Source organism: Numenius arquata, chromosome 6 (genome assembly GCF_964106895.1).
Source record: "Numenius arquata chromosome 6, bNumArq3.hap1.1, whole genome shotgun sequence".
Classification (NCBI taxonomy): Eukaryota; Metazoa; Chordata; class Aves; order Charadriiformes; family Scolopacidae; genus Numenius; species Numenius arquata.
The window spans coordinates 8,678,338-8,692,489 of NC_133581.1; positions in this window are offsets into that span (position 1 = coordinate 8,678,338).

The following is a 14,152-nucleotide window of genomic DNA, read 5'->3' on the forward strand; positions in this document are numbered from 1 at the left end:
TGTAATACCTCTGCCTATTAAACCTGATTGTGGCATATGGGAAGGAGGTTATGAAAGAGAAGATTAAAGAAGCTATAAACTAGGATTTAGGAAGAGATTTTACAATGTATGTGCAGTGATGAGCAGCATTTAAATGAAATGAGTGATAGGGCTGATGTACCCTTAGAAAGCATTACAGGAACACCAGCTGTTCGCACAGGTGGGGGCCTGTGGGCTCAGGAGAAAATGCTGTAGGTGCTGCAGGCTGATGGTACAAGCAAGCCCAGAGCTGCTTGCTCGGCCTGACCAGCAGCTCTGCTGATTAAGCTACCAGAGATGGGATTCAGAAGTAATCTTGCTTGTCCCTGGGTCAGCAGACACTGGGAGGAGTGGGAAATAACCCTTCCCAGAGTGGTCAAGGCTGAGTTTGCAGAAAGGAGCATTGAGAAAGATAATGGCTTTTTAAAAGTGATCAGCATAAACAGAGGAAAAAAAGCACTAATTCAACAAACAGGGTTGAGATGCAGGTCCTGCATGACTGCATGGCACATGGCTCCTTGGCTGCCACTGTGAGCAGTCTCTCTGGCTGCCACCAGCCCATGGGTGATGAGGGGGGCCCAGGGGCTCCGCCTGCAGCCCCAGCCTCCTCCATGCACTGGTTCTACCAGCTGGGGGGAAGCTGGCCCCTTGCACTTTGCTGGGACGGTGGTGCTGCAAACTTTGGGTGTGTCACTACCAACCAGCTCAGGTCTGGCTAGTGTCGCTAGCTCCAGCTTGCCATTAGCCAAGCCAGAGCCAGGCTTGCTCCAACAAGACTCAGGGATCTGTGCTGTGCTTGGCAGCACTGCGTTATCCATCTTTTTCTCTTTTCCCTGGCATCCCAGCCCCACACGAGCCCGAATGGTGAAGGTCTGGCTGCAGAGGCCATGGAGCAGAGCAATGATGCACTGCTGGTGCCAGCAGACAGCCTGACATCTCCTTCATCAATCTGCAGGCCAAAGATGCTGGGAGGAATGTCACTGACAAGATTATAGACCCTGATTTGGGGCACTGAGGTGCTTCTTCCATTGACGGATGGGAATCCAAATGATTCCAGTTAATGGACCTAATGATACCTTAAACTTGTGGAAGTCTTTATTTTTTTCCTGCTATCCCCATCCATTTAGCAACCTGGCACTAACAGCATGGCTAGCGGTGGTCAGTTACAGGCTCTAAAACTTCTTCCTAAACAGTACATCCCTTTACTAGGAAAAGAGATCATTTTAAAGGCATATACCACTCATATCCCTCCTGGTTACCTGTCTGCTCCTCTCAACCTTAAGATAAATATCAGCTGTTCAGCTGCCAGAGGTTCCCAGGCCTCTTGGCCCCTCTGTGCCCATCCTGCTCAGACTCCGACACCTTCTGGCTGGATCCTGGTTTTATTTTACACCTTGTTACATTTTGAGCCTTTTTTTTTTTTTTTTTTTTGTTCAGCACCAATGAATAAATCTGATAATTGGCTCAGACAGCAATTACTTTGGGGATGGTTTTTTATTTGATTTTGGTTGGTTTGCACCTAAATTGCTATGAATAATAAAACACCAGTTCAATTTCTCAGCTTTAACAGACGCAACCGGCTGCTGCGTTTACTTCACAGTTTCAGCTAGGAATAAAACTAATCAAAGCATGTAAAAAAATCGTGGTGTCAGAACAGTTCAGAAAAGGGTCACTAATAATCTAAAAGTGTAGTCAGATTGTCTGGATTTTAAAGTCTGAAAGAGCCATGGGAGGGGGAGGCTATTATTTTCTACACTTAAACACTTAAATTCAGGTGTAGAAATGTTGCCAGTTAAATTTCTGCCACTCTTGTGACTTAGACTAGCCAGAGTTTCTGGAAACAAACTAACAAAGCCTCGGATGGGTACTTGGGAAGCAGGGTGATTATTATTCCAATCTGATCCAAGATCTAAAAGAATTTCTAATTTATCATATCAAGGTTTTCTGATGAGTAGTCATGAGGGAGATTTCAAAGGTCAGGAGAAATGAAATGCAGATTTAAATCAAATTAATCAGAGGCAGACTCTAGACTGGCTTACACTTACATGGGTAAACATTCACTGTGGGCTATATATCACTCCAAAACCTAGAAATATGATCTTGAACTGAATTTCAGAGCAGTGAAAAAAATGTAAACCACAGGAAAAAAGCTGTGATTGTAGGTGAAAACCAACAGTGGCCACCGGAGAGCAATGGGGCATGGAAAACAAGTGGACGTGAACTCTGAGGGTACCCGGCCAATCCATACCACACATTGGGGCAATCTGAAAGCTGCTCTAATTGATGCCATCGTTAGCCTCAAGACAGTTTTCCTTGGTCTGACCCCTGACTTGCTCCTCTTCTGGGACCTGCCCCTCTTGTGGGGTGGGGAAGGATCCCTGAGGACCTGTTGCCATGGCTTTAGGGATGGCTGTGCCGTGGCACAGGGACCATAATGCTGCCCAGGTCTGAGGCTTAGGGATTTTACACGAGCTGTAGAAAGTTTGGAAAGTTTTGGTCAAAAGTTTGTCAGGGATATAGAAGCTCTGGTAGATGTGTTTGCTTTATTTAATCCATATGTTTGCCCATTAAATAATTCAGAAGATGTTATATTAAACAGACTTCAGAGAAAACTGATGGAAGTGCATTTGCTGAAGCAAGAGCTTGTATAATGAGACATTCCATAAAAGAAGCTGGACTTTTAAAGTCAGAATGGATTAAGGGCATGAATTCATGTGTCCCATGAGAACTTATTACTTATAAACTGGAAGGACATTCAGAGACCTTCAGAAAGAAGCAGCTCTCATGCTTGAGTTTAATTTTAATATCATTGCAGTTGTAAATAAATTGTTTTTATCGTTGTTTCTGTGTAACTAAGAATTTTATCTGATCACCCAATTAGCGGTATAGGGATTTTGTAAAGAATGAGGAATTTATTAGGGATTATTTTACACACCACTGAAGACAACAACAACAAAAAAAAAGTAGCTATAAAAATCATACCTTTCTTTTAAGACTAAAAAAAAAGAGAATTTAAATTATACCAAATAAATCACTTTGAAAAAAGCCAAGTATATTTTTCCCTATCTGTGCTGTTGTTATAACATAATCAGCTTGGACACTGATAACAACCTCATTGGGTTCATGGCTGATTTCACATTCTCATACAGTAATAATCGTATTATGATCCCTCTAACTACAGTGTTGCCAAGGCTGCAGAAAAACGATAATTTGCCTTAAAGTAATACCTTCAGTAGTGTGTTGAAGAAAGAAACCCAAACAGGAACATTTCCCATTAGTCCCCAGTTGCAAGTGAAGGTTTTGTTCCCCAAATCTGTGGGTGCAGCCAGGGGGCGAGGATGAGGGTGAGGGGCATGGGGACCTCCTGCTGCCAGCACCACATCCTGAGCTGTCCTTTAGGATATTTTTTTTCCAGAGCCTATTTTGCAAAGTGAGCTTCAGTCTGCCTCTTTATGCCTCGGGTAACACAGACCCTCTCCTCTCACAAAGTCATAGAATCATTTAGGTTGGAAGAGAACTTTAAGATCATCGAGTCCAACCGCAAAGATCATTGAATCCATCCTGCTCTGTTTCCCTTTTCTCTTCATTTTCACAGAGATTTCAGATTTCCTTTGGCCATCCCTGCTACGGAGGAGTCACCTTCCTTACCAATGATTAAGCATAGTCAGCAGCGTAAAACAAGACTCTTGTTTTTAGCCCCCACTAACAGGACAAAAACCCCCATGATGTATAATGGCCACCCTTTATCTTTCTATAGCAGAAATAACATCTCCCCTTGTTTTCTAGAAAAAGTTTGTTTTTAAAGTGTTTTGAGCAGTTCAGCGTTATTCCTGCATGGGGCATGATCTACCCCTGTTACAAGTGTGTGTAAAGTGTGATGGTTGCCCCTATACAACGGACACCTTTTGCCCAGCTCAGGGGCAGGAGGCTTTGAAACATCACCCTTCAGCCATGCCTGCTGCCCGTCAGACACTTCCCTCCAGTTCTTCAGCGAGGTTTGACCACTCGTATGTGGTAGATGATGACTGATCTGAGGCCTGGATCTCATTTATGAGTTCTGCTAATGAAGTAACATGTGGACAGGCAAGAACTTCCCATTTTTTTCCCTGCAGCAACTGTTACGTGTTAGGTCCATAGTCAAAGTTATACCAGACTGTAAGACAGGGGCTGAGAGCGGAAAATAAGCTCTCTTAGGCACCAGGTTGCCCTCTCATCATAATTTTAGTATTAAATAATGATGTAATTAGTTAACATGTTTTTCATTAGAAAGATCTGATCTCACTTATCAATTGCAAACTCATTTCACCTTTTCCCAGTTATGCATTTAAGATGTATTTAAGACTATTATATTGTGAGTGAAAGCAAGTCCTATTCTTACTTAGCCAGAGGAAGATTTGCAGTGTGCTTAAGCCTAAGTTGCATTTCTTGTTGTATCAAGCCTTTTGTGTTTCACTTGTCAAGTACAAATATAAAAAAGTTATAGTTCTGAGATTTTTAAACCTCTGGTGGTTTTTTGTTTGTTTTTGATAAAACTATTAGCCTAATATTTAAAGAATTTTAATGATGTGATCAAAAAAGGTCTCCTTAGTTTCTCTTTGTCTGGTTGCTGTAGATACAGATCTGCCATCTCTTGCCTTATACAGAAAGCTCTCAGTGGGCAGGGACAATTTCCCTAAAATTAAAACACTAGACTAAGATTTTTAGCACTATCACAGTAAAGAGCAGGAACAGTAACAAGTTCCTGTGTGAAGTTGTTGAAAAGCATAGGCTTGGTACCTCCAAAGGCTTAACCCTTCTGTTTATCCCAGGGGTAGGGAAGGGGCAGATTAGCATAAAACATTTTTTCTCCAACAGCAACACCCCACTCCTGGCTTGGACAATAGTTCCAAGCCCATCTCGGTGACTAATTTCTCTCTCCCAATATCTACTAAATCACTGTCAGGGATGAGGCTGATAATTAGGTTCTCTTAGTGGTGTTGAGATGTGGACACCTGTTAATGAGAAAGTTGACCAAGGACACTGAAGTTGACACCAGCTATTTAGCAGCTGTCAGGTGGTAATAACTCCCAGTCACTGCCTATCTCACCTGGGTTTGAACCAGTAACCCAGAGACAAAGGGCTCCTATCGCATCCTATCGTCCCTTGAGCCACCCCGTTCCCTTGCAGCAGATGTGTCTTGCTTTAGTGTCAAAAAGCCATAACCACATATCTAAAAACCTGCACTGGAAGAAGTTGTAAAGACACATCTATCCAGGACCTAAAAGCACCATCCTGCACCCAAAAAGTCCTGAAGCAGGCTGCTGGGTCACACGGATGTACTGTAGGCTGTATTCCCTGTGCTGGCTCCTACACTCCCACACTCCTTGGCATTCCAGTGCCCAGTGTACTTCCAAATGGGAAAGGGGCTTCAAGTCTTTTTTATATTCTTATTAAGACTTCTATGTGTGGCCTTTTAAAATAGCTGGGGGACAGAGCCAGGGGCACCAAATTATAGACAGGTATAAAATCCATTGAAGTTAGCCGAGCGGCTCCCACTTACCCCAAGAGGATTCAGCTCACTCAGTGAAACTAAAATGACTAAGCTTACCTGTCTAATATACCTGATAAGTACAAGGACTGCAAAATAATATGCCTCTAAGAAGATATATGAAAATATCAGCAGCCAAACGCACGTTGGTTTTGGCTTCAATTTATCAGAAGTCTGATCCAGCTATTGTTCAGCAGCAAGCACTAGCCAGGCTGTATTTACGAGCGCCCAAACAGCCTGTTCCTGGGATAGAAATGGCAATAAACCATTACTTGAAGAAACTACATGTAAAAATGTCCCTTCCAGCTTCCTCTCTCCCTTCCCCCAGTTTTCAACCTGGCGATGCTGAGCTCTGCCTATAGAAACAAACAGCTCCTGCCCTGGTAGGGATGCTGCTTCCCGCGGGGCTGGTGCTGGATGGCGGGCAGGGTTCCCTTCCAAGGCCCCACGGCGGCTTTTCCAGTCTGTCAGGTCAGGTAAGTGAAGCAGAGAACAAAAGCATGACTGTGTGTGGGAAGGGGAAGGGGCGGCAGCAGTGACCTGTGGCTGCCGCAGCCCACCTTGCCTGTGCCCAACCCCCAGCAGTGAGGAGACCTTTGCTCAGGGGTTAGACCTAAGGAAATGCCGAGGAAATGCCGCTGATGGTGGTGGTGAGGTGTAAGGAGTTGGCATGTCTCTGAAAGCTTCTTCTTCTTTTCTTCTCCTTCTCCTTCTTTTTCTTCTTCTCCTTCTCCTTCTTCTTCTTCTTTTCCTCCTCCTTCTTCTTCTGTTTTCTCCCTATCATCATCATCATCATCGTCACCTCTGTGGTCCCCAGTTGCATACTCCAGCCCATGCAGAGTAACAGCACTGGCTGCAGAAAGGCTTCCGCCCCTGATTAGCAAGTCTCTCAAGGACACCAGACTTGAGTCTAGGAACTGTTTGCTCTTGATTATCTGCGCAAAAGCAGCAACAGCAATCCCTCTGTACAGTAAACTGTGCAAGGGGTCAATGTGCTCAGTGATGGAGAGGGGTAGGAAAGGGATGTGCAGTTCTGGTGCCATCACAGATGTCCCACAGACGTGGTTCTGGGAAAGGCCAGCAACAGACAGGCTCGAGGGGATGAGCAAACACTGTGGCTGAAAGGGCTGCCCCACGCACAGGGGTCAGGAGAGGCTCTGACCACTGCTTGCTGCTCCCCAGGCACTGGGCTGGCTCCTGGAGGACAATTTCCTGGCTCCTTGTGATGGAGTTAGACCTAACCTAGACCTGCCTTCTGGGGGAACTTCTCCCTCTCTTTTTTTTCATCCCTCTCTCTCTCTCTTATTACTTACACGGGGTTTGCAGTTCAGGTAGCATGAAAACTCCCTTTCGCACAGCCGCTCTCCTTCAATGTCCTTTGCAGGTCCCTCAGCTGCAAACAGAACAGAAGTACCACGTACCTGCTGTTTTTCTTGATACAGAGAAATACATTGCTTGGGACTGTTTCTGTAATCAAATATGCAAAGCCAGACTTGTTAAAATAAGCACTGTTAAGATAAAGCTTTGGAAGCTTTATGGACAGACTGGATCCAGTCTTCTACGGCTGGCAATGTGTGCTATTCCCTCATAGGTACTACAACACTTGCCACCACCCTGGGGTAATTTCTACTCTTAAGCCACCAGTTGAAGGCCCGCCCAGCTCAGTAGCAGACCAGTTACAGCAGTCAGCAGAGAGCAGATGTCCACAGGGCCCAGCTGGAAGCACTTGGAGGATTCTTCAAGCCGCTGCACATTTTAACAGGCAGGTGACCAGACCAGAGCAAACTCACCCCCAGGGCTGGTCCTCACGGGTGATGCTGTTGGTGATCCCAGCAATAAGGCTGACCTAAAGGCCATGGGGTTAAACCGCTGGGAGCACACAGGCATAATAAATTTGCTTTGATTCGCTCTGTTCAGCTGGAACTTCAGTTTCCGGAGTTGTCAATTCTGGAAACTTTCCTGAGCGTTACATTCACTTCTAATGAAGGCAAAGCAGGGAGTAGGGCAAACAAGCTCAAATGTGCAAGCAGAACTGATCAATTAAGCCTGGTACATCCTGCATGCTATCAAAATCAATGTACATCATGGTTTAAAGCAGTATCTGCAGAGCAAAACTCCAGTTATAGCCAAAATGTGAAGCCTCAAGTTTGTCTGCTCTAAAAACAAAGGGAAGAGACTGAAAATAAGATCATACAGATGGGGATCTTTCCTGCTACGGCTGCTTGGCGCTAGCACGGTTCCTGGGTCTGACAGATTATCTCCACACCGTTAAAAACTATCAGAGCCCCAAGGCAATTAATTCCTCACTTTCAGAGTTTTACTTCTGTGGCAACGAGGGTTGCCACGGACAATAGCATGGGGTGGCGAGAGGGGAGGGTTCTGAGCGGAGGTAAACGACCGCCCAGTGGAGAACGAGGGGTGAATACAAAGGCACGGCAACCTGCTAGCTGGAGGGAAAAGCCCAAGCCGGACCCACGCTGCTGTGACCCACTGAGCCAGGGTGGGGGAGGGTGGGGGAACGCAATGCCAAGCAGCATCACGCCGGTGACAGGGTCACAGGGAATTTAATGACAGGCAATGCCACGCTGAGGAAGGCGCCGAGCCTCGCCATGGCAATGCGATTACCCCACCGCCACCTGGGCTTCCCCCTGGCTCCGGAGGGACAGCATGGTGTCCTGTCTCCGCTTTGTATTCAGATGGTGTCCCCGTTGGTAACGGCATCCCTGTCCTGCAGCGGCGGCAGACATGGGCAGAAAGCAGAGAGGCAGCGGAGTCACCTGCTGCCAGGACCTGCTGTGGCCACCCAGGCCAGGGAGGGCATTTCAGCCGAGCCTGTCAGTGTGTTGGCTGTTAAGAGGTCTAAAATGACACCACCTTCCTGCCTGGTTTGAATTTGCAGATGCACATCAGGCGGTCCCCAGCCCCACGCCACGCAGCTGGCAAAGTGTCAGCTTTTGCGAGGTGTCCCTTTCCCAGCACCCAGCCCGAAATCAGAATCATAGAATGGATTAGGTTGGAAGGGACCTCTAAATGCCATCTTGTCCAGCCCCCTCCCGCAATGAGCAGGGACATCCTGCCTGTGCTGAGGACTCCAGAGCTGGACACAGGACTCCAGGTGGGGTCTCACCAGAATTGAGTAGAGAGGCAGAATCTCCTCCCTCGACCTGCTGGCCTGAAATATCAGACCCAGTGAGAGTCACCAGTCCAAACTAATGGGTGGGAAGCATAGAGTAGAAAACAAAGGAAAACAAATCTGCATACTCCAGGGGGTTTCTTATTTTCACACATGCAAGAAGAGATGAGCTGGAAGCGCTACATTTGTATCTGAGTTGCAAGTGTGATTTCCCAGAGGGCTTTCCCTCATTCAGTTTGGTGTGATGATGAGGGCCCTTTGGAAAAATGTGAGCCTGGCTTCCATCCAAAACATCCTCAGAATTCAGGGATCGCTGATGCACCAGCACCACAAACAGTTTCTCTCCAGCCTTTGCTTTGGACTTCATTGTTTAGAAAGGCAGTTGTCAGCAGGAACCATAGTGCGGGAGCCACAGCCTGAAGACCCGTGACAGTAACCCAGGGTCTTCTCATAGAATGAGTGCTGGGGAAGGACACTTTGTCCCTTTTTCCAATCTGGGTCCAATTTTGTTTCATTTCAAATACCACAGAAGGCAAAGGTAAAGGGTCATGTATCCGATCGCAAGGAGATCCCCGTGTTTGGTGTATCACCCCACATCTCCTAACACTACTGTAGTTCTTCCTTGGAAAGAACTGATGATGGTTTTTGTGTAAGAAGGAAATTTGTGGAGTTTTTATTTGCATTGGGTACTAGAACTGGATGCTGTCACTTATGCCACTGTTCCTTTAACTTGCGCTGCTTGACATTATGAATTATTCAGATATCTCTATGATATATAGAAGTGGTGTCAGCATTTTAGGGCATGACTCTCCTTTCTCATCTGCTATAAAATCCCAGTGGCTTCAGTGAGCTATAAAAGGCAAAATTAAGTCCTTAGCAGCGTTGTTGACTTGCAAGCAGAAAATACACTTTACCACTGAGTGAGGGGTACCAGCAGGCTTAGCTTAGAGTATAAAACTGTATTTGTATGTCCCCGATCCATCAATACAACCAAGAGGTCATTTATTCATTTGGAAATGAGAAATAAGAGTGTAAAGAAGATGGGGGATAGTGTGACATGGTCTATTTTCTCTATTGCAGAACCGCTCAGGTTTCATCGACCTCATGCTGCTAATACCAATGGCCTTATCTGCTTGAATAGCGAGGTGTCTGTTCTATAGCCACCAGTGCCAAGCCCAAGCACGGAGCTGTGCCAGGGAAAAGGAGGATGTACGTGGAACAGAGAGGACACAGGAGCCCAGAAGAGCCCGGGGGGCTGTTCCACCCCCCAGGGCACAGGCTTTTTGGGGGCAACCTGCCAAGCTGGGAGGCTGATTGGGCTACAACCTCTCACCGTGAAACTGAATGCTCCCTGGGAACACCGCTGATATTTTTCCATTCTTGTGTTAGTTTTCCTCCTGTTTTTAAATCAAGGATGACAAAGATTTCATTCGGTTGAAACTGGTCTAAATCCATTGTCACACATGGGACAGCACTCTGCCTCACACAAAACATCCGAGTTGTTAGGAAAATACAGAGACAGTGAGAAAAAAAAAAAAAAAGTGTGTAATATGAATGTACTCTCGGCAAAGCCAGTGTTTAAATCATCAGGAGCTTAAATGATGCGGGTTTAAATCCCAGGAGCTTCCTGGGCTTTGTGTCAGTGGGTGGGTGCTGGGCACCCATGAATGGTGTAACTAAAAGCTGGGAGTGGTGTTTTTGTCTTGCAAAACAACCTCCTGCAGAATGTGGGGATCAAATTGTGCCCCCAGATACACCCCCTCATCCCCGTGAGCTCTGCATGTAACTCAGGGCTGAATTTGGCCTCCAGGATGTACCCTGATGTCCCGGTAACTGAGGGGTGCAGTTTAGTGACGGATGTAAAACCTTACCTTCCATTTCTCCCACCTATTTGTTGGATCGCCTGTGTTTATAAAGCAGTATTTACAAAAGGCAAAGACGTATCAAGCTATCTCTGGCCTTCTTCCCATGTTAGATAGGATGGTAAATATTTTTGGAAGGGATGTAAACCTTAATGCTTCTGGGAAGAAGCCAAGTGGTACCAGATGGCAGAGAGGAGGAAACTCACCCTATGGGCAGGTTTTTCACAGTATTCTCATAAGCATCTGGTATTTGCCACTGGCAGAGACAATACAGGGGCCAGTGCTCTGATCCGATTTGCCTGCCTCCCTGTTCCTGCTAATGGCTGATTTCTTACCTATTCAGGAGAATCATAGAATGGTTCGAGTTGGAAGGGACCTTAAAGATCATGGAGTTCCAACCCCCCTGCCATGGGCAGGGACACCTCCCACTAGAGCAGGTTGCTCAAAGCCCCATCCAGCCTGGCCTTGAACACCTCCAGGGATGGGGCCTCCACAACTTCTCTGGGCAGCCTGTTCCAGTGTCTCACCACCCTCACAGTAAAGAATTTCTTTCTAGTATCTAACCTAAATCTCCCCTCTTTCAATTTAAAACCCTTACCCCTTGTCCTATCACTACACTCCCTGCTAAAGAGTCCCTCCCCATCTCTCCTGTAGGCCCCTTTCAGGTACTGCAAGGCTGTTATAAAGTCTCCCGGGAGCCTTCTCTTCTCCAGGCTGAACGACCCCAACTCTCTCAGCCTGTCTTCATAGGAGAGGTGCTCCAGTCCTCTCATCATTTTTGTGGCCTTCCGCTGGACCGGTTCCAACAGGTCCATGTCCTTCCTGTGTTGAGGGCTCCAAAGCTGGACACAGTACTCCAGGTGGGGTCTCAAGAGAGCAGAGCATCACCTCCCTCAACCTGCTGGCCACACTTCTTTTGCTGTGGCCCAGGATGCGGTTGGCTTTCTGGGCTGCCAGTGCACACTGCTGGCTCATGTTGAGCTTCTCATCCATGAGCACTCCCAAGTCCTTCTCCTCAGGGCTGCTCTCCAGCCATTCTCTGCCCAACCTGTATTTGTGCCTGGGATTTTTTTGTCAAATTTATTTTTTTCTTGACACACACTTGGGTTCAAGGTCTTAGTGGCACTCCTCTTTGGGTAGGTGGTGGCAGAGGAGGTGACTCAGCTCACTAGCACATGGCCTCAGCACACAGGCACGTGGCGATCCTGGTGATTCAAAATGTTCTAAGAGGAGTTTGGGGATTTTTATTAACACTTGAAAAAAATCCCTCTGATATTGTATGCAGCCTTCTGACTGCACAATGAAGTTGGATCCCCACCGCACGCTTAACTAGCAGTGAAATTTTTGCTCTAGCTATTATGTATGAGTTTGGGAAGTGTCAATCACTTGCAGTGCCCAGCTAGGAGCAGCATATGCCTATTGCTTCTTAGGATTCAGCTTCCAGTCCTTTACTAACATACAGATTAGGGGTGAGGTGAAAAAAAAACTCAATTGAGTTGAAAGAAATTGAGTTGGTTAGAAACTTCCATGAAAATGAAGTGAAAGTTTGGTGAAAGCTGTAGATGAAAGGATTTTTATGGGCTTTTTCTACTTGACTAAACATATGGTATATGTCTATTCTGTAGCTCAGACAAAACCTCTGGCTTGGTAGTGCTCTGACAGCCCTGTAAGGGTGACTGCATGGAGCAGATCTGGACCCAACATGTGAATGTGGACCTCTCAGGTGAATGCAGGACACTTTGAAATGGGACTGGAAAATAGCTGTAATTCACGGCATACTTTGAGCACACACGCCTCCCACGCCTTCCTTCAAGGACCAGCTCTCTATCTCCCCTGGTCTGCGGTTTGGATGCTGCTCTTTGTAACAGTGTTTAGAGGCTACTGCTTAAGCCTTTTGGGGACCTGTTATTCTGGCACAGCAAAGAGTTTGCTGGTCACAACCATAATGCATCTCTGAATATCCTGAAGGCTTTCAAACAAGTTGCTGCATTTTAGAACTTTATTAGCAGTTTCAGGGCACAAAATAAAAGGCTTTGTGGATACAAGATGAAACCTTCCACTAATACTTGCTACTTTCATAAGGACAGTGAATGAACTGGATGGCTCAGTTATATTGCCAGAAGCCAGCATTAAGGAGTGCTGCCTAATCTTCTAAGGGACTGCTTGTTCCTCATAGCTCAGCCAGATGGGCAAATCAACGGATGAAGACTTTTCACGGGAAGGTTCAGCTGATCTGGGAAAAGAAGGAAGAATGAAGCATGAAAGTTCTTCACGTAGCTGCTACCTGGAAAAATGTTCCGACTAAAAAAAAGGTGCTTAATCAGGCTAGAAGCGAGGTACCTATCTTGATAGCTGAGATTAGGAGTGTTGCGCATTTTTTGTTATCGCACAGCTTTGTTGCACAAAACAGAGTTCCCACTGTCGCAATCCGGATGGTGTATTTCAAAACATGAATTAAGGATTAGTCCTTAGTGCTGATTTATGAGAGCATACCAATGCCACAGAGGATTTATAGCCCATGTAAATGATTCATGGAATACATGTTGTATGAGACGGGTCCTCAGCGTGTGCAAACTGGAGCGTGGCCTTGATGCCCACGCAGCCGTGTGTACTTCCTAGGCTGCCTTGGAAAAGCAATGTCCTGGGAGAGTCTCACTGGGATTCCTCCTGCCCCTCCGCCCACTCCCATGCTTGATGCGTGGGCTTTGGGAGAGCCATCCCTCTCCGGGGGGGCTGTGGGGGGAAGCACAGACCCGAGCGGTTGACGGTGCCTTCTGTAATACTGATGTAGCCCTGTAGAGGGAATGCTTTGGTAAGACTTCAATGAGGTTACGTATCGCTGTGTTGTATCAGGGACCAAATTCATTTTTTATGTCACCTGCTGAGTTCAGGAGTCAACATCAAGAGCAATTTTACCCAGTAGGTTGGGATTTTTTTTTTCTAAAATTCTTATCATGTTATAATTCTCTTTAAAATTTCATCGCTGACTGAAGAGGGTGGAAGTGTCCATTTGATTCAATGCAAGGGATAGGCTTTGATGCTGTCTTACATGGGCATCAAACGCTTAAGATGACATGCATATTAAAAGTGTTTTTCACTGGCAGCCTGCAGAAGGCCCCATGGCCAGATGTAAGCAAAGGGAATCATGTTGTTTACCGACTTCTCCTACGCTTCATCTTAAATCGGCACGGGGAAATCGTAACATCTTCTGAACAACACTGGGAAACGGGGTTTGTTCACTAAAACTAAAATCACAAACCTGTCAAAAATACTCTGGCATTATGCCTTATTTGTGTTGATTAAAAATCTGCTTGCAACACCAGGTTTGCTATTGAACATAAAACTGTGCACTGACCTAGTCCTTTCCCTCCAAGGTATCAAAGCATTTTAAAAACCTACTTCACCCCAGCCCTCAGATCCACTGCGCCCATAGATCATCTGGGCCACAGACACTTTCTGACACCACCAAGCTTCACCCCTCTGCTCTAGCACGATTGCCTTGCCTTTCCAAGCTCAAAGGGATTTTCCTCTCCTGCGGTCTGACATCCACCTTGAAGGGAAGGTAAAGGAGCAGAACAGGTGACGATGCACGGTGTCCACCTGATTCAGGTC